General features: G+C 37.7%; 1 protein-coding gene across 34 annotated transcripts in view; it reads left to right on the top strand.

Annotated features, from left to right (window-relative positions):
• The window catches only part of TENM2 (teneurin transmembrane protein 2), a 1,469,731-nt gene that overhangs the window by 760,921 nt on the left and 682,146 nt on the right, over window positions 1-26,664 (top strand). The window contains exon 8 of one of the 34 annotated variants that reach the window (XM_080555558.1): window positions 18,311-18,385. The exons of the other annotated variants lie outside the window; for them this stretch is intronic. The gene's annotated coding sequence lies outside the window, so the exon portion shown is untranslated. The remainder of the gene's footprint in view (window positions 1-18,310; window positions 18,386-26,664) is intronic. 34 annotated transcript variants of the gene reach the window in all.

Raw genomic sequence — 26,664 nt, 5'->3', positions numbered from 1 at the left:
GCCAGGATCCCATTGGCCCCCTTGGCCACGAGGGCACACTGCTGGCTCATGGTCAACCTGTCGTCCACCAGGACCCCCAGGTCCTTCTCCTCAGAGCTCCTCTCCAGCAGGTCGTCCCCCAGCCTGTACTGATACGTCCGGTTGTTCCTTCCCAGGTGCAGGACTCTACACTTGCTCTTGTTAAACCTCATTTGGTTTCTTCCTGCCCATCTCTCCAGCCAGTCCAGCTCTCGCTGAATGGCTGCACAGCCTTCTGGAACACATTTTAGGAAAAATGCCAAGCTATTTTTCTAAGGGCATAAGTGTCCAGTACAATCTTATCCCCCCTTTCTGCACTGGCACTGGAAATTAATAGTCTTTCCCATGGGCTTTCTTTGATGGAAACAGAAGACTGTGTGTTAATCAGTAGAGAGCAACATTTCATACACAGCCCACTTAAGCTCTCCTGATAGCACATTATTCTGCTTGTATGGTAGAGTTTGTGTAGATGGCACTTGGTGTAGGGTTTTGTTTTTGTTGTTGTTGTTTTGTTGTTGTTGTTGTTTTTAATGTAGATTTGTATCTGTTGATTGCTTTGGGTTGGCAAAAGAGAGAATGATGTTAATATCCATTTAAGAGCTCTGAAACATGGCTTTAAGATTGTGCCTTTCTGTCTTGTTTACTTTCTCTTCTTTGGTGTCAATTAAGTTTATTTTTCCTGTTGAACCTGTGTAGCAGGTTGCTGATATTTTCTTTTGTTCTTTTATTTTTTTTTCTTTTTTTAAAGAAGAGTAAAGTGGGAGGAAAATGGCTGCACAATATAATGTGCTGATGCAATTTAACTCCACTTCTCAACATATGAAAACTTGCCTGCTTCAGGAGAAAGAAAAAAAAAAAAAGCTCAATTAAGCTCACTTAGTCCCTCATTTCCATTGTATCCCATACTCCAAATGTATCCTCTTGTCAAGTGGGCTTGCCTTTATAACCCCGCAATCTGTCATGACAGTGTTAGAAGAGAGGAAGATCTAGCTACAGAAGTATATTCTTTTCAATTGCTAGTGCCTGAAACAACTTCCATCTTTTTAATTTGCCACATTTATTTATTTTATTAGAATTAGGTATGAGCAATGACCTCTACAAGAACACTGTAATGCATAATTAGTGTTATATTTGAGTACATAAACTTAAAAAATGTGAGGTTCAGATAGGAACTTGGTAACTCAACTACCCAACTAATTACCAAAACGTTTGTCTCCATGCACTGACCGGCTATGGATATGGAACATCTCTCTTTCTTCTTCTAAAACAGATGGTGATTTCAGCGTAGTGTAAGGTCACCAAATTCAAGCTGTTATGAACCAAAAACCAATTCCAAAGTTTTGCAGCTCTCACAGAGGTAGCTTTGCCAAGCAGCCCACTCTGTTATAATTTGGAGGAAAACGGTGTACTAGGCACACCAGTGGCAGAATGTCACCGAGCATCCGGGAGGCTGATCTAAGTTACTCTTTGGGACTGATCCAAGGATCAGAGAGTAAAGGCTTAAAGCCACCTCTAACTTCCCAGGAGCTGAATTGGGCATCATGATACTAACCCAAAGAGCTGGCTCAAAGCTTTATGAAATTGTAGAATATGTGAAAGCAAGCTGTGAAGACTTAATCCAGATAATATCACAGTGGGATAACAATGAGCTGGGGCAGCAACTGGGAGATTTGGCAGGGGATGCGTCTGCAAAATGGCCAGCATTTCCTTCTTCAGAGTTATTATTTCTTTGTTAAAATAAAAGATAGGTTGTTAAGAACAAGTATTTTCAAAGTATTTCACCATATATACTGAACAGTGAGCATTGCTGTACACTGAAAAACAAATTAATGAATCAAACATTGCAGCACTATCCACAGGGGCTCGTTTAAAAGCAAATGCATGACAGAGCTGGAAACCAGCTTAAATGCAAATGAACCAATGTGATGAAATCTGTAATGTTTGATTCATTAATTTGTCTCTCATCGTACAGCAGTGATCATTGTTTAGTGTGTGCTACTAATGAAAGACCCTAAAAGACAGGGATTTCCAACTTTCCAGATGAGGTTTACTTTAACAGAGATGTTGACGTGAAGCCTTTTATGCTCATGTGAGAACCTCGTAGCATCTGTAGTAATTGGTTTCATTAAAAAAGTAATCTTTAGTATATATTTTAGTTTTCTTGTGATGTAGGCTAGCAGATGGAAAGAAGGAGAGCCAGCATCATATGATCTGCTAGCTTTCCAAGGGCCACCAGCAGCTAATATGTTATAGTTAAAAGGAGAAAAACACTTGAAAAAATAAAATCTTGGCTGTGTGCTGAAGTAGATAAAGCACCCCCCATGCCCCTTACCTTTAGACACGGTTACTTTCCAGAAGATTTTAATCCACTGTAAAAGCAAGACTGAATGCCCAAAGGGTGAGGTGTGTGGGGGTCAACTTTGTTGTTTTCCTTCTATAGAAGTTAAGCTATTAAATGTCAGTTTTGATAGATACTCTGGTAACGTATATTCAGTCTTGTGTACTAGTGACATCAGTGTTTATTTGTCAGCTCCTTACCTCAGCCTGGCATTGTGTTTCTGTTCACAGTCATTCATGTGACTGTAAGATTTGAGAAGACAGGACAGAAAGGGATTATCAGATTAAATGGCTGCAGTAGAGCAGATTATAAAATGTAGCAATCTGGGCTCCAATTATGAAGAAAATTTTACCTGAGTCAGTCTCAACGCTTACAGCCACAAATATAGACATTTTTAGAGGCTTGTTTTTATTAGGATTCATCAATATGATGATGGGTTTGATTAGGAAGGGTCACTTCTGAGAGATGAGTCGCACTAGCTTCAAAGTGTACCAGAAAACAAGAAAAACAGAAGTCTTTTGTAGCTTAGCAGCAGCACATAATAAAGAATTGGCTCAGTTAGGGTTCACATTTTTGAGATTCTTCTTCCAAATCCAAACAACATGCACTAGACCAATCTGTCTATTTATTCCCATTCTGTATCTACAATGGGATGACATTTAGGCAAATACAGTGCTAAGTGCCTTGCAGGTACCTCTAGGTATTGAAATCTACAATTAACCACAAAGCAAGTGCACTCTTGATTCAGACATCTTATTTTTTATCATATCAACCTGAAACTGTGATTCATTTACTGGATTTTTGTTTTGTTTTTGGCTGGGATAGAGGAATGGTGGCTGATACAATGCTGTGGTTTGGGTTTAGGATGAGAATCATGCCGATAACACACCGATGTTTCAGTTGTTGCCGAGCTATGCAAGGACATTGCAGCTCCTCGTGCTGCCTTGTCAGTGAGGAGGCTGCGGGTGAACCAGGAGTGGGGAGGGGACAGGACCAGGACAGCTAACCCAGGCTGGCCTCAGGGATATCCCATGTGGTGCCGTGTTGGCAGTAACGGCTCGGGGGGTGGCCACTGCTCAGGGTCTGTCTGGGTGTCAGTCAGTGGACATTGAGCAATTGCATTGTGCATCACTCACTTTGTACATATTTATTCTACATATTTATTGTTTTTATTATCCTCTCCTTTTCTGTCCTATTAAACTATTTTTTATCTCAACCCACAAATTTTATCTTTTTACAGTTCTCTACCCCATCCCACAGGTGGCAGGGGGGTGAGTGACCAGCTGCGTGGTGCTCAGCTGCCTGCCAGGTTAAACCACAATGGTTCTGAAGCAATTTTTTTTACAGGACAGTTTCTGTTCTCTTGTCTTTTTTTGAGATTGCAAGCTACGTTATCAAATATTGTCTGCTACAATACAGCTAGCTCTTGAAGTCAACTGCAGACAGTTGTAATGTCATTAGTAATTGCATATAAAGGATCTTTTCCATGGAAATGACCAGCTCAAATCAAATCTTTGCCTGGCCTTGCTGTAAAGATAGCTTGCTTTTCATGCCATACTATGTATGTACTGAACAAAAACAATACACACATTTTCAATGGCTACCAAAATTGTTGAAAAAGGGACTCGAGTAAGTGTTTAGAAGTGTATGCATCATTACCAAGATTTTCTTCAAAAGTTTCTGCAGCATGCTGTTCTTGATGGGTAGCTCAGGAGAGAGGTCCTTAGATACGGAGTAAGCTGTGAGGATGCAATTCTGGAAGAAAACAAACAACCAGCCAACCAAACCCAGCTGCAAAGATAATAGAAGGTAAATTCCATAGAAATTTCGTTTCTGTTTTCATCCAGCATTGAACACGTGTTGGACTTGGATATTTTACTTAAATCACTTTTCCGGGTCTAGGTTCTGTGTGGCAGCCACTTAGTTTATAGGCTTCCCAGCACAATTTAGATTCATTTCAGCCTACCATCCTATCTTCCTGTAGATGAGTGATGTTACATATTTTCTCTGGATTCAAATTAATATATATACATATGAGGAAAATAGCTAATTTTTAGTCCATTAATATCTAGTTCTGTTCTGCTAAAGCCAGTGACAAAAGATCCTGCTTGAGTCAGTGATTCAGAACCAATACTAAAGAATGCTGCAGTGTATTGTGTATGAAGTCATAGTGTAACCTGACTTTTCTTTTTATCTAGTTAAAAATATTCTTTGTGGATGTTTCTGAATTTAGAAAACCAGTATTTCTTGTAACATCAGTGTTTTCTATGCTAGGACTGGTATGACATTTAATTACCTACTTGATGTCCCTATTTTGAATGCCAATGTCTCCTGTTCTCTGTGACTGGAAATACAATGTCGAGTGAGCTTTCCACCCAGGGCACAATGATTTGTGTGGTTTCTTTCTGGAACAGCAGTTGTGCTTTCTATGGGTAGGCACGGGAGCAGCATGATAAAGAGCTGGGCTGTTGTGCCTTCCAGCCAAGAAGTAAACTACAGGTGTGGTGTTAGAGAAATATAGTGGGGTGAAACACAGGATGGAGGGTTGAAGAGGCAGGCATAGGAGAGGAAATGCAGAGCTGAGTAAAGGCATCTGACTGTTGTGGCATTGCAACATTCATTCTCTTTAATTACTAAGTTGATTCCACTGTGATGGCACCGAAGGGTTAACGTAGTACCAGGGACATAGAGTAAGTTGATCTTGTGCTTAGTATAATTTTTTCGGTATGTCTTTTTATTATTATTATTATTTTGTTATTCATTTGTGTCTATTAGATCTTTTCTAGTCTTTGAAGTCCTACCTAGCATGCTCTTTTTCTCTTCAAAAACAATTTTTGTTTATCTTGAGATTCGCAGCTTTGTTGTGGCTCTTATGTTGATGGAGCATTTTCTCATGGTTATGTTTATTTCCATTCACAAATCATTGTGGGTCTATTGCTTCACTTCTGAATGTCGCTCCATTTCTTAGCAGCCTCTTTCCACCATCTCTTTTAGCATGTCCAATCCTTTACATCAGTCTTTCGAATGGTTTATTTCCTCAATTCTTCAGCTGATGGTATCAGACTTGTTTATGTTACTAGGCACAGCCAAAGAATTATAAGTTGTGTGCGCCGTTCTGCTTCATGCACATGTTTATTAGTAAGCTAGTAATGTTATAAGAAGTTGCACTAGCCATTGCCTGATACAGTGTACAAAAATTATAGTATAGTAATTCAAAAATGTGTTATCTCAAAATAAGGTTTTGCTTATAAACTTCTCTCTATTCACGTTACAGTGGGTGGTTTTTTAACTAGTTAAAGAAAACTTTTAAAACTTTATTTTTCAGGTTATTTTCAGATAGTATAGAAGCTTTACAAATCAAAAGGTGTTATTGCTAAAGACTGAACTGAATACTTTACAAGCCACTGGAGGTTTTATTTTAGCATTTTCCGTTCAACAACAAAATGCTAGGCTTTACTTTTTATTCACATTCTATTTTAATGTTATGTAAAGGAGCTTTCAAAAGTGACAGTCATTGCTCCTAGTCCACAGTCTGTATCCAGGAAGATGTTTAGTTTTTCCCTTAAGTGTTTATTTTATGAACTTACTTTATAATTTAAGCATTGGCATGAGAGAAGAAAGAATCTGAAGATAACAGGGGAGATTTAAGATTAATAAAAGAGTTGTGGTTGTTTAAAACTATTTCCAAGGTCACCAATTGCTGTAAGATCTTGAAAGAGCAGGCATCGGCATGGTTTGAAGGCTCAAACTCGGTCTGAGTAGTTCCCTGGTTACTACACTGTGCTGCAGCTGTCAGCCAGAGGAGTCGGGGCAGATTTCTGAGCCAATGGAAAGCTTGTTGGTGAGCACGACACAGTGCGAGAGTCCCGGCACGTCTGCGCCTGCCTCTGTGCAGCACTGAGGGCCACTGTGCCCTGAGTTTGGTGTAGAAGAATTTCAGTAACAAATGGAACAATCTGTAACCAATAAAAAGATTTTTTTTAATTGGAGTTGAGCTATGAAAGAACATAATGAGTAACATCTAAACACCACTGAGAAATCCTGCTGTATGGTCTTCCTCTCCTTAGCCATAGATGTTCCTTGACACAAAGAAAAAAGGTCCTTGCCTGAGGATGGTCTAGCCCTGGAGCAGGTTGTCCAGGGAGGCTGTGGAGTCTCTATCCTTGACTTTGTCACATCTGGAGCAATTCCTGCATTGAGCTCAGGGTTGGGACAGATGACCTCCTGAGGTCCCGTACAACCTGAATTGCTCTGATTCGCTCATTGTAAACCCCGTGTGTTTGTCCTGCTGCCTTTTCCAGTAGCTAACTATTCAGAACTAGTAACACCAATCAACTCTGTTAGCACTTCTCCATGACTGAATTTTAAGGTATCTCTAAAAGGAGATGGAGGTGATTTGAGGGATAACTGGGGCAGAGTGAGCTGAAGTAACGGTTACCCAGCAGGGCAGGGGGTGAGAGCCAACACATCTCCCAATTTCTAGTGCTGATCCCTCTACATCCACCTTGCACACTCATGCATAACACAGAGATACGAGCTGACTGCAGGTGTGCTTCTGAGCCAAGTGGCATCATGCTAGAGACCTAGGAGGAATGCAGCTGCAGAAGCATGGCCCTGTGTGTGTGTTCACATAAACTGCTTCTCAGTGGGCTACTTAGTTTGGAGGCAGCATCAAGATGATACAGGCAGACTGGTTCGGGTTCTGAGGCTGCCTTGGTCTGGGGTGAGCTGGGGACCAATACACCATACCCTGTTGTATGCCATGGACTTGCCTGCTGCTTTTCCATGAGAGACGCAATATTCATGTCATACAGAGATTATTACATTTAAATTGTATTACATTTTATTTATTTATTTATTTATTTATTTTCCCTGAGAAAACATGGAAACCCGATTAGTATTAAAAATAAGAATCTCCTGTCTGGCAGATAAAGCACAGGGAGCCAGTACTGGCCTCTGAACCAGTCAGCTGAGAAGTTTAAACGCAATAAGGAAAACACTTATAAAGTGAAGTCCGCCGTGAAGTTCGTAAAACTAGATGATCTGTAGCACCCCATCACATTATTCTTAGTGCCTTCTAGACATTATGGGAGAGCACAGAACAGCAGCTATCCTCTGACTGTTACCAAATGCAGTTAGTGCTCACAGCATGCGAGACTGTGCTGGGATGAGTTACATTTGGTGTGTGGTGCATCCTGAAGGCTGGTTCGACCCTTCGTGTTAGTGATGTGCATTATTAACAACAGAAATTGATCCCGTGAAAGTAGCATAACATAAATAGATCACTTCTGAAGACTCGTTACTGAGATAAGCGGGTATCATGTATTAGGTTTTGTATGTAATGTGTTTTGGTTTTTTTTCCATTTTTAAGTACTGTGGCACTGAATAATCAAAATTGGTAGTACTGTTCTGTTCCTTCTTGTGTAAAAATTAATTTCATTCTTGTGAAGAATCTTTAAGAAATATCATCAAGAATTGCAATAAATGTTAAAAGGTATCGTACAGAAAAAACTCACAGACTTCCTAGTTAGTTAACTGGTCTTTCTTTAGATCTGAGTTTCCCCCCTTTGTGTTGTAAGACATGTGACTAAACCAATTTGGTCTTTAATCCATAGAACATGCTGTCAACCTCGCCTGTTTTTGTGTCAGTGCTTACTTGACTATGACTACAGATGTGAAAAATTGAATAGTAATAAGTCTCTTGCTTATATTTGATATGCGATTTTTAGATGTTTTATACTCTATTTCCATATATACATTTGCTGAGAACTAGTCTTTAAAATTACTTTTTACTTATCTTCATGACTCTAGACTTTGAAGTAATACTTCAATGACAGCTGAACTGAGACATTTTAACAGTTTCTGAACAGGGTCTGAACAGACCTCTCGGTATTCTGCACCGTGCTGACGGACTGCTTCCCTCTTGAAAGTTTTATCATGTAGGAGGCTGTTAAAGTTATGAGTTTGGGCTGAGGCATGAATAAATCCTGAGTCTTACTGATGATGTCATTATAGTGGTCAATAAAATACATGGAAGCAAACACTTTTCATGCTACTAAGATCAGCTAACCAAATCAGGATACACGAGCAATTAACTCTTTAATTAAGATGAATGGATGACATTAGCCCTCCTTAAACCCTGCTCGTCAGCATTTACAAATAGAAAAAGACGGATGTCTCCTTCCCAAGAAATCTCGCTTTTATTTTTCATTCTTTGACAGTATCTCATTCTTTCCACTTTGTAAACAAATTCGCTGATGAACACTGCCAACCGCAGAGATTTAAACAGCCCTATTCAATCAGTGCTATTTCTCATTGCTCAGAGGTAATGTATATGAATTTAGTTTATTTTCTAGGCAAGATGCATTGACTCTGTGATTTTAATTGAGAAAAATAAAGGCCTTTTGATGACCAAGTATATAAGATCATATGAATTCAATCAGCATGACATGTTAGAGGCCATACAGTTAAGTACTATTAAGTTTCTTGCCTTTGAATTGAGTTATCAGTTTTGAAAAAGTTTTGTATAAATGGAAGGAGTAAAGTCTCTCAGTTCTCTCTCCTTGTAAACCAGAATACTCTGGAAGCAGATAGATTTTCTCTCCCTACATATGCAATATGCATATACATATATATATATATATATAAAGGAGAATTTCCAGTGATTGAAGTGTTATGGCCCTTTTGTAATCCTACAAAATAACAGGATTCCCACTAAGAAAATCAAATTTTGTTCTGCTTTCTGTTTTTAATGGCATATGGCACACATTCAAATTCTGGAAAGGAGTGTTTTCCTACTACATGTGTTCAAATAACATATGCCACATGTGTAAGACAGATTGGAGTCAACATATCTGTTGAAAACAGGATTTCTGTACTATTTTCACAAATAAACCTACATTCATGTTGTTGTGTCTCAGGTACAGTTTCCATCCATGTTGATGTTACTGTAGATTATTTTTTGTGAAGCCCATTTTGCAAGGCAGTATTAGAAGATTGCTTTCACCTTCTCTAACAGTCTTTGTTCGAAGAGTCAGAAGTGCTGAACATTTACTTAATCCTAGCCTCTCTGAAGTATGGAAACTCTGTAAGATGTTTCCTGCTGTAGTTGCACCGGTTGCAACTGGAAAAAATAGTAGTTTACTGCATCCCATATGCTTCTGATAAAAGCACTATAGGTTTTGCAGCAAATAAACAGAAAAGTTGTTCTTTAACATAGACAGCTTTGAACATAGATTTTTGTATTGTCATTGCTTGTAATGGCATTTAAGAATAATGACATTTCCAAATGTTTGCCTAAAGTATGTTAGCTCTCTCTCCTGACCTAACACAGCGCTATCTTGCAGCTGGTGTCAGGTGCATGAAAGTATTCAGATAATTTGCTTGTCCCTCCCTATTATGCAGTCAATGTTCTGTTAACCACAAGCCCTACGTACCCATCCACAAGATGTTTCTTGTGAGATGCTTTGCCAAGAGTATTTTGGTTTCTTTTTATTAAAAAAAAAATAAAATAAATGTAAATGTTAGTTCAAGTTTGAGACATAAATAGGAACAAAGTTGGAAGTAGAATTAAAGCTATAGGTAAGATTAAATATATGATTACACAACATATGTCTATATCAGGATGTGGAGAGGTTGACCTGGAGCGGTGACTCCTGCCCATTGAGGTGGCTTTATAGCAGAGGTGTAATGGAGGGTCCTACCTTTTTGGAAGTCCTTAATGGTTCAGATGTGTCCAGAGAAATGGCTTCAAAACTTCACTCTTCAGGGACAACTGTTATGGAGAATGAAGTTGAAATGGTGAGGAGATCAGCTGAGGAGCTAGAAGATGACAGGGGAATAGCCATCTGTGTTTCGAACAGAACTTTTGGCTTCCTGACAGAAAATGAAATAATGCAGTTATTTGAACTGCCCCGTGATTGCCTTATTCACAGGTCCAGTCAAGTGCAATACTCCTTCAAGAGCTTCAGACGATACAAATCCATATGTACAGATAAAGTTATAGGGATGTAATTGTCAAGGGTACAGTCCCAAAGAACACAGATTTTATAGGCAAACTCTTGTAGTTATTAAAATGGTTTGGCTTCATAACAGAATACAAATCTGCAATTTTGCCAAAACCTAGATGCAAGGGCTCTGCGGACGTGTCACTTGCTACAAACTGGGGAGCAGTTTGGCATGTGGGGTGCTGCCTGCCTGGCACCCTGCTGACATTGCCAGAGCTATCCAGTGGGAAGGGCACCCATGGGCTCTGGCCACCACGCGTTTCTCTGGGGGTCCTTTTGCCTCGCCATTGCCATACAAAGTGTTGAGATTCCTAGCAAACTTTTTATGAAGAGGAAAGAAAAAAATGTTTTATGAGTATTAGTCACACAGGTAGTGAACTAAGATCACAAAAACGAAGTCTGACACAAGGTAGTTTGAAAGCAAATAGCTATGCTGCACTCAGCAAGTTGCTCCAGCCGGTGCTGCTGCTCATACCCAAGCAAGCGAGCCTTGAGTTTAGCTTTGTGTCTCTGTATCACTGCCTCCCACTCCTTGACACACTCCGAGAGCTTGGTCCAAGTCCTGCAGACTTCAGTGCAAGTTGGATCACCTGCTGTACAGGTACAGGGAAACATGACGTGACAGCAACTCACGGGGGAGAGATAGGGGTCCAAGGGCACAGGGATTGCATGAGCAGCGTTATCCCCATGCGAGGCCAAGTCCTGCACTCACCTGTGCTCCTGCAAGGCCCCTTTTCAAGGGAGCGGGCCCATGCGTGCCCGCCAGTTCTTCATTGACTCCCAGGAAAGATTCTTCCCATTGCACAGGGTGCTTAATGTCATGGCTGTTACCTTGGCCATTGCCTGGTGCAAATGTACAAGGGGTCGGATGGCAGCTTTTGATACTTTTAATGCTTGTTTATAATTAAACTTTCCATCAAGTTCCTATGTCTGAATTACAATTGTAGTGATTTTGGTTTTAGAAGGCTTGAGATGATAGCGTTGGGGTGTGGGGTTGCTTTTAACCTCCAAGCTAGCCTTATAGGGTGCCTCTTATCCTTCGAGTTGCTTGTTTGTTCGCAGGGCTGTTTGTATCGGTAGGTACGTGTTCAGTTCTGCCCAAATGGTGGGCTGAGCGCTTGCCGCAGAGCTGGGGGAACCCTCGGTGACACATTAGCTTTACTACTGGTAGCTCAGACAAGTATCAATGAAGACAGCAGCACAGGCTGGGCAGAGCACCGGCCAACCCCCCCCGCAGCACGTGTGCAAGGAACCGATGTGGCTCAGAAATAATTCTCTGCGGTTGTAATTTGGGTTTGAATGTGTAAGTGCCAGTCAGTGCTTCTAATAAGGACAATATTTACAAAATTCAGTTGAAATCTTAGGCCTCAGTATACCTGTACATGGCATGTACATAAAAAGATCAGATTGCTAACTAACTTCTAGGGGTCAGGCCTAGAATTAGGTGCCTAAATATGAATTTAATTCCTCGCTATCTCATTTTGAAGTAGTTTCCTCTCTTTAAAGCCTTAACAGGAAAACAGTTGGAAATTTTATACAGTAGCCTTCTGTAGCAATGTTATTGTTGATAATTAAAGATGGAGATAGAATTGTCAAAGCCCAAGCAATTTATGTAGTAAAACCTATTCAGGAATTAAAGTAACACATATATCTGTATCATAAAGAATTTTTGATAGTTCCATTGCATTTTAAAGCAGGGATTAAAATGTTTTTCTTATGACTAAGCACATATTAATATAGAGAAATGTAGATATCAAATTATTTTAAGTGCATGTATCTATGTAGTTGTGGGGAAAAGAAACTGAACTCTTCACATCTTGCATCCAGCTGTTTGGAAAATCTGTGCTTAGGAAAAGGCAGCACTCACTGCTTATGTATTTGTAAAAAAGTAGAGAAATGCAATTTAGAAAGACAAGGGGACATTAGGGTGGAAGACATGAAATAAATAAAAAGTACATAGTAGAAATAGAAAATAAAGCTATAATCAGAAAGAAAGTTAATTACTTCATTTTACAACTGACAGTTCAGTGAAGTTTCTGTTTTAATATTATGTGCAAGCCAAACTGCCAGGTTTTATTTATCATCTGATATAACTCTCTCTCTAGTTCAGGATACTGGAAAACCTCTCTTTTAGAGTTTTACCTCTTTAACCTCAAATGAAAACTGGCATTCCATCTGGATAGTGTCCAATGTGTCACATTTTGGTAGTCATCAACCAGCTCGCCTTATAAATCAAGAGCACTGATTAAATAATCAAGATTTTTGAAATGCCTTGAGGGAGCTGTACGTTTTTTGCATCAGTGATTAGTATTCAGTGGTAATACTGAAATCTATTTGAGCTGCAGATATAAAACTGCGTTTTGCATACTAGGCATAATCAGGGAGATTATATTCAGAAAGTGTGCTTCCCCTAAGACAGCAGAAGGTTATGACTTTTGCCATGGTTCCATTGTTAGTTTAAGTGAGCTTTGTCCTTGCTGTTGTACATCCCTTCATTCACCAGAATAAAATCTTTTCTGCAGCTCTGTACTGGGAAAATGAAAACTCTAGGTAATAACTTTCATAGGGCAGCTGGTTAAATAAAACTCTAGCTCCTGAATGGAAAGCAATTTTAATTAAAGATCTTTTCAGTTATTAAAACTCAGCTTATATTGTATCATTTCTTTTGTTGTTACAAGTAAGCATTTTGTCATTTAAATCATTCCCCCAAAATACATATTACTAGCAACAAGGGTGACTGCAGTTTACAAAAGATACAGTTGTGAGAGAGACTGGTTAAGAAATAAGTTATTGTTCATAGTGAAAAATAGAGCCCAAGCTCTAAATACAGTAATGAATTTAAAAGAACTATAGGAATATAAAATCGAAAAATGCTTTTCCTGAAAACCCATGCTCAGATTGTGCAAAATCTTGCAGGCTGCCTAAATTCTTTTTTTTTTTTTCCCCTCCTCCTTTTTAATGTGACAGTTCTGCTTCTCTGAATGCCCACTCAGATCCAAGTGACAAGAGCAAACTGCACAAAACAACATAGCCATGGATGAGTGACAAGCTGCCCAGTGGCCCTGGTGAGTTCAGGTGTGTTCCCCAAGGTCCTGCTGCCAGATGCAGAGTTTTCCTGGGTAACGCTGAGCGCTGGGAGACTCTCCTTCCTTGCCAATGCACCTTCCCAGCTCTGAGACTGACCAGTTTCACCTACCTGGAAGTATACCATGTCAGCCTCTAGATAGTCTGTAGGGAATGTTGTGGAGAGGACAGCACTTCCTTAGGTTTAAGATCACCACTTTTGTTAAGATATCATGCCCTGATGTTAAGTAATTTGCTTTACATTAGCATTACTTCAAAAATGTAAAAAGAAAAAATATCCTTACAACTGTGAGAAGGACGTTTGACCCTTGATGTGGAGCCTTGCCGTACATCAATCCATGTATTTTGTATAATTTTGCAGAAGTGTAGTCACACTTAATACAGTCTGCATAAGTGGGCTTAATGTATGCTCATCACTGGCCTGGAGGTGATTAGAGATTACGATACGTAATCATTTGGAAAGTGTGAAGGAATGCAGATTTGGGGTTGGTCTGTCCCACTTCCTAGCCCTGTCCCTGACAGATGCTCTGACAGCCTTGTGTACCCTGTCATAGCCCGTTGGAAGGCATCAGTAGGAGCACCAACGCTTATCCTGCCTGCCAACAAATCTCCAGACCCGAAGGAAACTTGTTTTTGTCTCACTGCATCAGTTAGTCTTAAAAAGATACTGACTTCTCCTTCAGACTTTGTATGTATCCTTAAATTATCGTGACTACTGCAATGCTGTTGCTGTACCTGCTACAAACAAGGACTTTCTCCCAGAAAACGGAGGGCCTGAGTTCACAGCCTTTCTTGACAGGGAATTTCCCTCTCTCATTTTTGTCTCATTCCTGTTGAAGTGCTGATATGATGACAAAGTGAGTTTGAGACTTATTCTTGTGGGGACATAAAGCGCAAAAAGTAGCCTGGTCTCTAGCATGGGAAGTACTTTCCGTTGTCTGGTCTCTGCACTATTTTTGTGTTCCATTAAATGGTTATTGAATAAAACCACATTACCTGAGAATACGGTACTATATAATAAATAAAATGAGAGAGAATCTGGCATGACTTCATTCTCATGCATACGGATAAGTTTGCTTATATCAGGCTGCACCCAGAGCAGTGGGTGGGAATGGTCTTTGGCCAATGCTTTCACCTCAGCTGCATGCAGGATCTGTGTGGGGCACTGCTAGTTGACTTGGGCCAAAACACATTGAGGATCATGGTAAACATGTCTGTGTCCTGGCCCAGGTGTAGCCTCTACACTCCTGTCTGGTGAAGTGCTTACAAATGAAGCATGTAAGTACTGTACTGAGGCTAGCCTTAAGCCAGGAAGCACTATTGCACCTAATTCTGTTAGATGTGAAATATTTTCAGGTTCCTGGATGAAAGAAACTGCATAATTTTGATACATACACATAAAAAGGAATGGCTAATACCAGAAAGAGACTTAAGAGAAAAGCATGGCTCTATGTAGCCCTCCGTTCTCCCTGTCCTGTGCTAGAGGTGGCATTTCTTTGTAATTCCAATTGTGGTCAAAACCATGCAGTCATTAAGATCTAGTATCTGCAGTATTTAAGCGGAATCTGTTATTAGGCTTGTTAGTATAGATATTCTGTAATTCTAAGCACATACTATTTGTTTTTAAGCTAGATTCCTAGCTAATTCCAGGGACATTTAATGTGCTAGAGTGTGTGAAATGTGATCTCCCTGCGTTCCGAGTGCTTCATCATTTCATACAGTAAAATGGAGATTCAAGATGTTTACCCCTATCAGAGTGTACTTGTTTTAGTGTTTGATGAATCCTATCCTTCAGCTGGTATGTTTGTCAGCTGTCTGTTACTGATGCAGGTTTTGCTTGTCCTACTTTTAAAGACAAGTACATTTTTACCCCTCATTTCTCCCAGGTTTTTAATAATAGTTAGCATTCCTTCTGAGAAGTGCAACTGCTTACTTTTTAAGTTCACTGGTTTTCAATCTTGGTAACTTATAAGATACTGCAGCTACTAATTACCTTTTAATCAACACAGTGTCTTCTGGTATATCACTAAATGTTCCTCATCTTTATTTTCATAAACATAGGAGTATAAAATATTTTCTCTTTGACCCTGGTTTCATATTACTGCAAGTCCCTTTCCTTGAGTTGATTTCATGCTACGTTTTACAGTTGGCATCAAGCAAAAGGTTGGGTCCATTAGCTCTTGAGGCAGGTGGTTTTCCAAATAGTCATTTGGGGGCAGACCCCAACAGAGCTGTCATTGAACTACTCTGCAATGCCACTTTTGAACAGAGTGTTTCCCTTCAGTTCCCATTGGTCAAATAGATCCACCGTCTCTCTTACAGGCTTTGCTGCTTGGTAGCCTGGAAGCATTTCTTAGTAGTTGCTTTTTGTCAGTTACTAACTGCTTTTTTTTTTTTTTTTTTTTTTTTAACTATTTCCACAGGCCTCCTAATTTCAATCCTCTATTTCACCTGAAATATACGTACTTAACGATTGGCTTTATTTGAGTTTGTATTAATGACTAAATTCTGGCTTTGCCTTAAACTGTTCTTTAGATTTAATAACTAGAGTTAGATCTTGGCTTATATATAGGGGTGGAGAGGATTCTTAACAGAAGGAGGAAAGAAAGACAGTTTTGTGGTTTGGTAGACAAAAATCAACTATAGAGGTTTAAGGGTTCATTTGCAGGGTACAATACATTATTAGCTGATCTTCTCAGGAAAATTCCCTACTGAGGTTTGTTAATGTTTTGGTGGAAGTGAGTAGAGAATACTGAACAGAGACCATTGATGTGGGTATTTTAATCCGTGCGCCTCTTAGCTTAATACAGAACATTAAATTACTCTGCTGAACGATTAGACATTTGTTAAAGAAATAGATACTTATTAATGGATGATTTGCCATGTTTCATCCTCTCCAGAGCAGACATGCTTACCCTTCTATTGTTCAGAGAGTGCTTTGTATTCATCTGCTCAGTAATGAACCTGAAATTTCATTCACTGCATTTAGTGTTGTTGCTATATAGGAACTTCTGACCCTACTTTTCTGTGTTTTTTGTTTGTTTGGTTGGCTGTTTTTTTAACTTTAAGTTTTCATAGTACTTCTACATTGTTTTAATGTATGTATTATTGGAATAGATGAACAGATATTTCCCAGATTTGATCCTTGCAGTATCTGGAGTACTGTGTCCAGTTCTGAACTCTCCAATGCAAAAAAGAGATCTGGAGCTACTGGAGAGAGTCCAGCAAAGGACCGTGAAGATGATTAAGGGACTGCAGCATCTCTCATATGGGAATAGGCTGAGAGAGCTGGGACTGTCCAGCATGGAGAAGAGAAGGCTTAAGGGGGAATCTCATCAATGTGTGTAAATACCTGAAGGGAGAATGCAAAGAAATTGGAGCCAGGATCTTTTCAAGTGGTGTGCAGTGGCAGGACAGTCAGTGGGCACAAACTGAAACACAGGAGGTTCCATCTGAACATAAGTAAACACTGTTTTATTGTGAGGGTGATTTAGTACCAGCACAGGTTTCCCAGAGAGGCCGTGGAGTCTCCCATCTTGGAGGCTTTCAAAAGCTGTCTGCCATGGTCCTGGACAACTGGCTGTGGGTGGCTTGACTTGAGCAGGTGGGTTGCACCAGAGGTCTCTGCCAACCTCGACCATTCTGTGGTTCTGTGTGATTGTGTATGATAGTGAGCTAATTTGCCAGACGTGGACAAATGTAATAAAAAAAAGCTGATGCCACCTTCACATGGACATGCATGACTGCATTGAGTATCTGCAATTCACAGTAAAATACAGCCACACTGCAGCAGTTAATAAAATACCACTTGCTGAGATATAAAATGAACATAAGAGGTGTGCTGTGTTGTAACTAGCAGCACATGATAGCCTTTCAGAATTATGTCATAAGTATTTCTTATTACAGAAAAAAATACTATTTCTTGATGATAGTAGCGATAGTAGAAGCAGGAGGCAGTAGTAAATAGGATATGAGAGAATCAAAAAGGGAAACAACAAAAATAAGTCTGAGGCTTTTGGATGTTCTACCTATTGGTGGCTACCTGTAAAGCATTATTGGAGGAATAATATATTCAGCAAGTGACGTAAGTGATTGAATCATACAAGGATAAAGTATTTGGTTTCACAAGGGTTGAACTCCACATCCATTTAACGTAGTAGCCAGACTCTTACAGGCTTTAGATGAAACCTCAAATAGAACAGTTTGATCGGAGCTGTTTGAGCAATATAACAGCACATCTGCATTAACTTAGTGTGTCTTCAGCATATTCAAACTGGTTATAATGTAATGACCAACATGCAGTTTTTGGTCTAATTAACTCCATATATGCTAGTTTTAGTTACTGAAAAAACCTTCTTGCAGTTATTTTAAATATAGATTGATGTTTGGAACTCCTTATGTAATTCATGGGATACTAATTTTTATCACCTTGCAAAGTAATGTTCTCTATGATACCCTGACAGAGTAAATCATAAATGTGCTATAATGGGAGGTTTCGTGTCGTAAGTGTAGCTGATCAGAACACCTATATTGCCACAAATTCAGTCTGCTGGCAGAAAAAGGAGCACATTCTGCAAGTTATAGACAGATAGTTTACTGGCTGTACATCTGTAACTGACACTCATAATTAGGAAAAAAAAAAAACAATAACCAACAATAACCAATAACGTTTGTAAGAAGACTGCAGTGGTAGAAAACTAAACTTTGGTCACTGTTCTCCAAGTTGGCCCGTCACTTCCTTGGAAACACAGTCATAAAGTGGTCTAACATGTTTCTGTCTCTAAGATTAATCATTTTAGTAGTAAAGTAACATGCCAGTTCATGCATTTATGCTCACTTAGCTGTGGTGTTTCTCCACACACAGAGAAGGGGTATCTCACCTCCCTCGCTGAACAACTGCACTCCAGCTGGCCAACATTGCTTTTGCTGAACAATTCTGGTAACTATTTAAAATAAGCTATTGCAGCTGCTCCAACTCATTCTTTACTTTTGTATATCAGATTTTGCATTTAGTATTCATTTATGATTTCATCTGTTACTCTTGCTAGATTCTTCACAGATTCACTCCAAATAGTAACAACAAATTATACTACCATTAGCAGAATTGTATTACATTTATATTAATAATGGAATATTTTTCCACAACTTTGGCTGCATAAAAAGGAATAAGCAGATATTCTGCTGTTCCTTGGTGGCCTTGTTTCTTCTCCAAAGGAGGCAGCAAGTCTCTTTTCATTTCAGCATGCTGTCCTCAAAGTTCATGCCATTTGGAGGCTAAGCTGTGGATGACAAACTGCAAAGCTGACAGGAAAACATGCAAGGTTGATATATAAAACAAGCTACACTGCTTGTGCTTTGACTTTCATTGCTGGTTTCAGGAAAATAAATAATACTGCCTTGGTCTGTGCAACACTCCTTAGGAGTTTCTTCACCTTACATGGGGAACACTGCAAATTTCTTTTGTATAAATTTGGAACTAAGACCTACAGTTTTCTAAAACAAATTTGTAAAAAGAAATTGTGTTTGTTTGTTTTTTTCAAACAAATCCATAGAAGAAAAAAGCTTGTATAATTTGTTCCCAACCATTTTCAGTAAAGCTAACAGGAAAGTGATGGTCCCTGTCATGAGATGTGAAAAATGCTGTAGATATTTCTCTGGTTTAACAACCAGATGAAAACATTCTCTATTCCCCACTTGCTCTGCAAATTTTGCTGCAAGCACCAACACCTTTACACCAAGAAGACCCAAAGGAATTTTTCTATCAAAGCAGAAGTGTGCACCACATGAGCAGGTGAAAATGTGATGGAAGAGAGGTGTGATGTCTCCATGTTTGCTATAAGCTTAACCCATGCCAGCCTTCATCTAAAATATTTTTTATTTCCACATTCCATTGGATTTAGTAGTTGAACGTTGTTCTTGTGAGAAATGTATTATTTGGCGTTCGTGTACATAATGATACACTAATATATCCTAATTTTTTTTTTCAGAATTCATCTGGTGTGTTAGCATGCTGCAAAACTTACATGCAATAAAAAGGGATATTTAAAACATCTTTATTTCATTATCTCATTTATTATGTTGTAGTTAGCAACTAATTAGTATAGATATTTGAAGTTACAGATCGAGAGAAACTAAATTACTCTGCTATAATATAATTAATCATAGAAAACTTTTGTTCAGCAGCTAATCTTATATTAGCTGCTACTTCGCTTCTTGTTGATACTCATAACTTTGATTAAGATTTTCAGTTCTTTATTTAACGTCATAGCTTATTAATATGAGATTCAACGAGTTATCTACTGCCTCTGGAATAACATTTCCAGAAAGATTTGGAATGAAAATTCTCCTGGCAGTAGACTTGAACAAGAAATAACATACATAAAACACCAAGGGTCAGTGTACGATAGCAGTTCACTGGAGAAAAATGCTGCAGGATATTAGATATTCTTTTTATTTATGCCCTTCCCTCCGGTTATTATCCTGTGCTTGCAAATGTTCAAACTACTAAGTATACAGCTACAGCTAAAAGTGATGGAAGAAAGTAGTGATCCAAACCAAGTGCAAGACTCTTGCTAGCCTCTTTGAGGGCTCTAGGAAACCTATAGCAGAAATACTGCAAGGGCTGAACTCAGTGGCATTTTCCAAGTATCCGTGAACTGTTGACATGTACATCTGAGAGGGGGATAGGGTCTGCATGCAGTATCCAATTCAGTGTTTTAAATACCCTATCTTACTTTATTCCTAGAGTTGGTATGCTGTTACTGCTATTTCGTATCCTTTCATTTACCAAGACAAATTAATCTCTGAGAAGCAGAATATCTGGTAAAATTTCAGAAGTGAAAATAAATTATCCCATAATAAAGTTCAATAGCATAGTCCCATTACTCTGTTGTTCTGATTTTCTTTTCAGCTGAAGGAGTGACTTCACAGACCCAGCATAGGTCTATGTTATTTCACAGGTATAACCTATCCTTGAAAAAAATGTGATGCCACTTTCAAGAAGCACATACACATATTTTAGCTTTATTCTGTCTCTGGTCATTTCAACAGTATTGCTTTTGATAACAACGGGAATGAAGGAAGCTCTAAGAAACTTTGAATTTACAGTGGTTGCTTCCTAGAATCTGCCTGACTGCAGCCCCTGTGCCACAGAGAGTGAAGTAGTTTCCTCCTTATTATGGACATTGGTTGGGTTGTTCAGTTCTTGCTTCACGGTGTTTCAGGCCTGACCACAGGTTTATTGCACATCTGTACTCTTCTCTGTATTTCTAAAATTTTTGTAAGGAGGATCTGTTCATAAATTCCTTTGGAAATCCATGGCAGGCGTACTCAGTGAGGTGTAGATTATTCTGGTGTGGAAGAAGGGCTAGTAAGTTTTATTAGGCTACCTAGCATTAGTTACTGGCATTTCAGGATCTGAAAAACAAACTTGTATGTCCATGAGGTTGTCAAGATGTTGCGTTTGCTGGTCTAATTGAAAGTATTATTTAAAATGTTAGCGTTAGTTTACCTATTTTCATTGTGAGTATTATTATACAGAGGTACTAAACTGGGGAATTAAATTACTGAACTAAACACCTATGTTTTATTTGGTCAAAGGGTTACCCAATTGCAGTACTCAACATATCTGAGCAGTCCTATGGAAATGCCAGCTCGACAGGATGACAAGCTATTGACCAGTCATTTGGGTTTAATCCATTTACTAAAGATTAGTAAATCTAAAAGTGAACTGTTTTTTTCTGCGTAACCTGGTATTACTCTGAATATACTAGTTGAAAACAGCTAGTTTAAAAATAGTACCTTTTGTTGGGGTAAACTATTAGTAAACATTTAAAAGTTTCTAGTTGTTACTTGATTTCACTGTGTTCGAGTCTTGTGGTGTAATGTGATGTGTGTTAACCTATATTTATTCATACGGTAACTGGGTATTTATGTTAGATGGTTATTTGCAATTTAAGCTTTAGTGGCCATTTATACAGTTTTACTTATCATGTCAGCCAGCTCCGACATTATCACGACTCCAATTTGTTACATGCTTTAAATAATGAATAGCAAATGGGCAAGGACTAAGCAAAGCAAGCAACGTTTTAAGGGTAACAAACCACAAAGTGGTACAGGAGTGGTAACATGTCTATAGCAAACATTTTCTCTTAACCAAAAGCCAATTTATAGGATGTTTACAAATAGGAGGAAGGATAGATCATTGCACAGACTGTGTGCTAAAATAACATTTACAGCTCAAATAATGATATTTATACCATTGAATATGAAAATTTGTTACAGGAGATAAAACAGTATTTAGAAGGTAAAGATAGTTTTCTTCATTATTTTTAAGTAAGTGGGTAATATTTTTTTCTAGTATATATCTGAAGGGTTCTCCCCCATATAATTATACAGGGATTAATTGTAATAAAAAGTAGAAAATATCATATGAATAACAACTGTGTACTGGTGAACAGCTTCAGGTATCTTTTGAGATTTCATTGTAAAAGTTTAATAATGAGATAAAGCTGGTAAAACTCAACACCTAACATATTTGTAACAGCAGAAGGATATAAATAAGATAAAGGCAAGACTTTCCCCTCTATACATTGTGATGGATTTTTTATTGCATTTTATTTTTATCTAAGATTAAGATTTGATACTACAAGTTTCACAGATTTCAAGACAGATTTCTTTAGACACTAGTTGTATGTGTGTACATATAAAATGAAAAGCACAAACATAGAACACTGTAGGCTCTACTAGGCTATAATACTTTATAATTAGTGCTCTGTGGTATTTCAGTCCTACTTTTCTTATTTTCTTAATGATGCTTGAAAACAAAAAGCCAGCTGCATCATTTTACAAATTACAAACTTAGAAACTGAATGTCCATTTTACAGAAGCGGGAGTCACAATCAGAAATGTGTGAGCTCTGAATCCCGGTCACACTGTATTGCACTGTTCAATTTCTATTCAAAGGTTTGTTTGATTTGCATAGAGATCATCTGTAAATCATTATGACTCAACACGTTAATGGACTTTTTTTTATCAAAATTCCCAGTAATGTCACTAATCCATCATTAGCGAGAGCTGTGATGTTAATGTTGACACATACAGAACTCCCAGTATTTGGTGCAAGTCTCTGGACAGAACACTTAAATGTCGCAGTGACGGCATCTGCCATCTTTCTATTCCAAGTACAGGTACTACAAAGAAGCTGAACAGGTAATAACCATGATGGGAAACAGTGAACAAAAAAATTCACTTTATGCTTTCTCTTTGGAAAATTAATATGCCTGCTCTCCTCCTTAGGACTTGATCTCACCATGAAATTAAAAAACATGCAACTTGTAATTCTATTTAAACACATTTTTGCTGACATAACTCATGGACAAAAACCCTGAATACTCATGCACAGGTATTATTACTGTGTATGGTCTCTTATAAATAAATCAATAGTAGTACATGAATTACAGACTCCCAGCAGGAGTAGGGTTTCAGAGAATCACAAGCTTTAAGGCCAAAGGGGATCATTAGATTGTGTAACCTGACCTTCTCTATAGCATATCATATAATTTCATCCATTTACTCTGTACTGAGTCCAATAACTTATGTTTGACTAACACATCTCTTCTATATTTGCCTTTATATTGAGTTTCTTGGCCAAAAATCCATTACCATTTTTGTTATGTCTACCATCACCTAGAAGAACTTTTGAGGATTTTTTAAAACATATTAGAAACTGGTCATTGGTAATGTGCTGCAAAGTTCCTTTAAATGGAAGTCATTATCCCATAGTCTACAGTTTTGCATGATCAGTAATGTTTTTGTTGGGCTTTAGGGTTCTTTTGAGGGAAAGAGGCATCAACAATGTAATACTGCCTTCCCTATTTTCCTATTTGTTTCTTTTTTCCTCTGGAAACTTCAGTAGATTTTTAAGAAACTGGTTTAAATAAGTAAACAAGCAATGATTTTGCCATTTTTCAAAAGAAATACCATATTCTAAAATACATTTTAACACCATCCAGACCTTTCCTCTCAGTCTTTTGTTCTGTATATTTCATAATGATGTTTGATATATTCCTGCTAGCATTTTAGCACAGATGATTAGAGAAGAGCTGCTTAAACATAAAAGTAAGTTTGAAAAAATTTATATATATAAACTGTATGGCTGTTTCTCCCAAGGACATTGCAAGCACTCACCAGCATGCTAGATGGACAGTGGCACGCTGAAATAACAGTATTGTATTTAAATCATCCAACTCCTCTATGCACTCCCAGAATTTATTGTCTGTTTGTAGTCAACTATGTTTTGAAGAGGTGTTTAAAGATAAGGCTTGGCTTTACATCATAGATTGTTCTCCATGTGTCTTTCGGGGGAATTTTTAGATTACACAAGTTATTTTTTTTTGAATCATCACACATAAAACCACTGTCAGGTATTTCTGTGAATTTAATTCTTGTAATATGCTCCTTACAGCATTCTTTATTCTTTTTCTGTAAAAACAAAACAAAAAGAATAAAAAAAGACACAAATGATAATGAAAACAACAATAACAGCAAAGAAAACTTCCCCCAAACAAAAAAAAATCAAGAAAAGAGCAGATATTCCTCTTGATCTCTGTAACTAAATGAGGCTTTTTTCTTGCTGGCTATCTGAACCATGAGAGTAACAGTAGTGAAGACTCAAAAATTCAATTGGATCATTTAAATTAGGGGCCTTATTCTCTTCCTTACAGTATAACTTATGTTCCTGCAGATACTTAAATGTCAAGTCTGATGGTGTACATACTGTGTGCAGGTTTCTTCTGAATGCATTTTGACATTACCCAGATCCAATTTATGGAACACACTGAAAGCATGAAATGAAGTCATTAACTAGCATTTTTGCTAAACTCTTTGTGCTTTTATTTAGCAGTCATTTGGTATTTTCAATAACAATAAGTAAAACAACAGTAACTTCACTCACAGACTATGGAAGTTTTCACCTTCATAGATTAGCATATAAGGTTTAAACATCTTGTAAAATTAATTTGTGGGGAGCTAACAGCTTCTAAACACTTCACATGCCTCCTATTACTTCTAAGATTTTGTTTTGTTACTTATTTAAAGGTGATTATACCTTTTTTTGCAAACCTAGAGTTTTCAGATATTTTTTAAAAATTCACAGTACAAAGTATCTGAACTATTTTTTTTTCCTAATGAACAGCAAAAATGAGAGATATTTTATTAGGTTGTGTAACTACCACTTGCTGATTACTTTTAATTGGTAAAATAATAAATTGCTGGTTTATCTCTTTAAGCTTTTGACCTAGTAACTGCACTGTTTTTCATGAAGCATCTCCTTTTTGCTAGAGGCTTTCTCAGTGGTTTCTTTCACAAACATAAATTACTCTCTGGTATTAGGTATTAGTTAATACACTTTATTGCACTTTTCTAACAGTGTGATAATGGTTCTTTAGTAAATTTGACTTTTCAAATGACTTTTCAAATGAAACTGCCTTTTGCAACCAACTCCTAAACACTTTTTTACCTACTTCATACAGAAACACTATTTTTGCATTGTCTCCATTATGAATTTCAGAGCAGCATTTGTCCTGTCCATCCCCTCCCCCGCCCTTCCATTCCCTCCTTTTAACCCTGTCTTTGTCATGTACAAACAAACAATTCATTAAAAATAAAAAATATTTGGACCACCTCTCAAGATGTTAATACTATTTATAAAGTGTTACAACATAGTGATGCCATTTTCTTGCAGATATCATTCTTGATTTCTCCATCCAAGATGCAGGGTGTAACATTCATTCTCTTCTGCTATATAATTATATTCTGCTATATAAATATATTTGTATAATCTGATAGCCCTGATGGCAGTTGTCTCCAACAGTCTGAGAAACTCAACTGTTGGTATTCCTTAGCTTCATTTTTTTTAATTAAATGTATCACAGTGGACAGTGACCTACTGAATTATTTCTGCTAATACTTTCCCCTTCCTCAAACTGTTGCCATATTTAAGTAGAATTCTGAATATTTTCTTGCTTTTAAATTAGACCATTGTTATGCGTAACCTATTTCACATGAGAAAACGGATTTATTTTTCAAGTTCTGGTCATCTTTTTTTTTTTTTTTTAATTATATGTTCTTGGAAATTTAAAGTTGCTTTTTTTTTATGTATTTATTTATTTTTTCCTCCTTTAAAGAGAAGAGAATTTGATAACACCAGCTTCCTGAATTACTGGAAATCTGTGGTTCTCTGACATTCATACTTTGGATTTTTTTAAGGCAGGGGACCTAATGAGGCATTTGTATTTTTTATTTTTAATTATTTGTGAAATCATAGTGCTTGCGTATAATTTTATTTTTGTTTATAGGCTCCCATAGTTCTTTCAGCAACAATAGTCTGCCTCCTCATTGCTGTATTATTTTGCAAATAAAATGAGCTTTAGATGTCTGCTTCTGTCCTTTAATATTCTATTGCTATGGTTCTCAACTTTCAAACAAGTTAGCCTGTATAGAAAATAAGGCTTCATAGAAATGGCTTTACACAGATTTTCCTAACAAGGAAAACCCATACCTGACACAGTCAGAAAAGATTTCAATAGACCCAGGAAGAATGGATTTTTATCTGGAAAAGAGGATGAGAAACTTTAAAAAAAAGAAGTTTAAAAATCCTTTAAGACATTATTTTAGTCAAGCAAAAGGTTTTTCTCACTCTTTATCCAGACAATCTATCGAAGTGCTGCAGGAGTTCTGTGGATAGAGGGATTATAAACGAAGTTCAGGTGTCCTGCCACTGAAGCTATGGTTTGTAGTCAAGTGTTGCAGAACAATTTAATTTAAATTATTTTTTAATTTGTTTATTTACCAGTCCTTTCAGTATGTCTTAGGATTTCATCATAGAAGTGCTTATTCTGAGGGAAGTAATGCATTAAAATGATGAAAAATTAGTACAAAACTAAAGGAATAGTTAAAAAAATATATCAAACCATGCCATGAACCCTTATAATTCTCAAGAATAAAATGAGCAGAAGATAATATCTAAATAGACATTTTGTTAATATTTATTTAAGGACTTAGGACCTCCTAATTTTTACTAAAGTAACTGCTGAATGCACATCTCTGGTTTGATAAATATAAGAGTGATTTTTTTATTTTTTGGGTATCCATTCTTTGAAGACTTTTTAAAAATAGAAATAGGTTTCCTACTTCATCAGCACTCATTGCTTCTGCCTG

The sequence above is a fragment of the Anser brachyrhynchus genome, assembly GCF_964034855.1.
Source record: "Anser brachyrhynchus genome assembly, chromosome: 14".
NCBI classification, from domain to species: domain Eukaryota; kingdom Metazoa; phylum Chordata; class Aves; order Anseriformes; family Anatidae; genus Anser; species Anser brachyrhynchus.
Note: the sequence above shows the minus strand (reverse complement) of the source record. Positions and strands in the feature narration are given on the sequence as shown.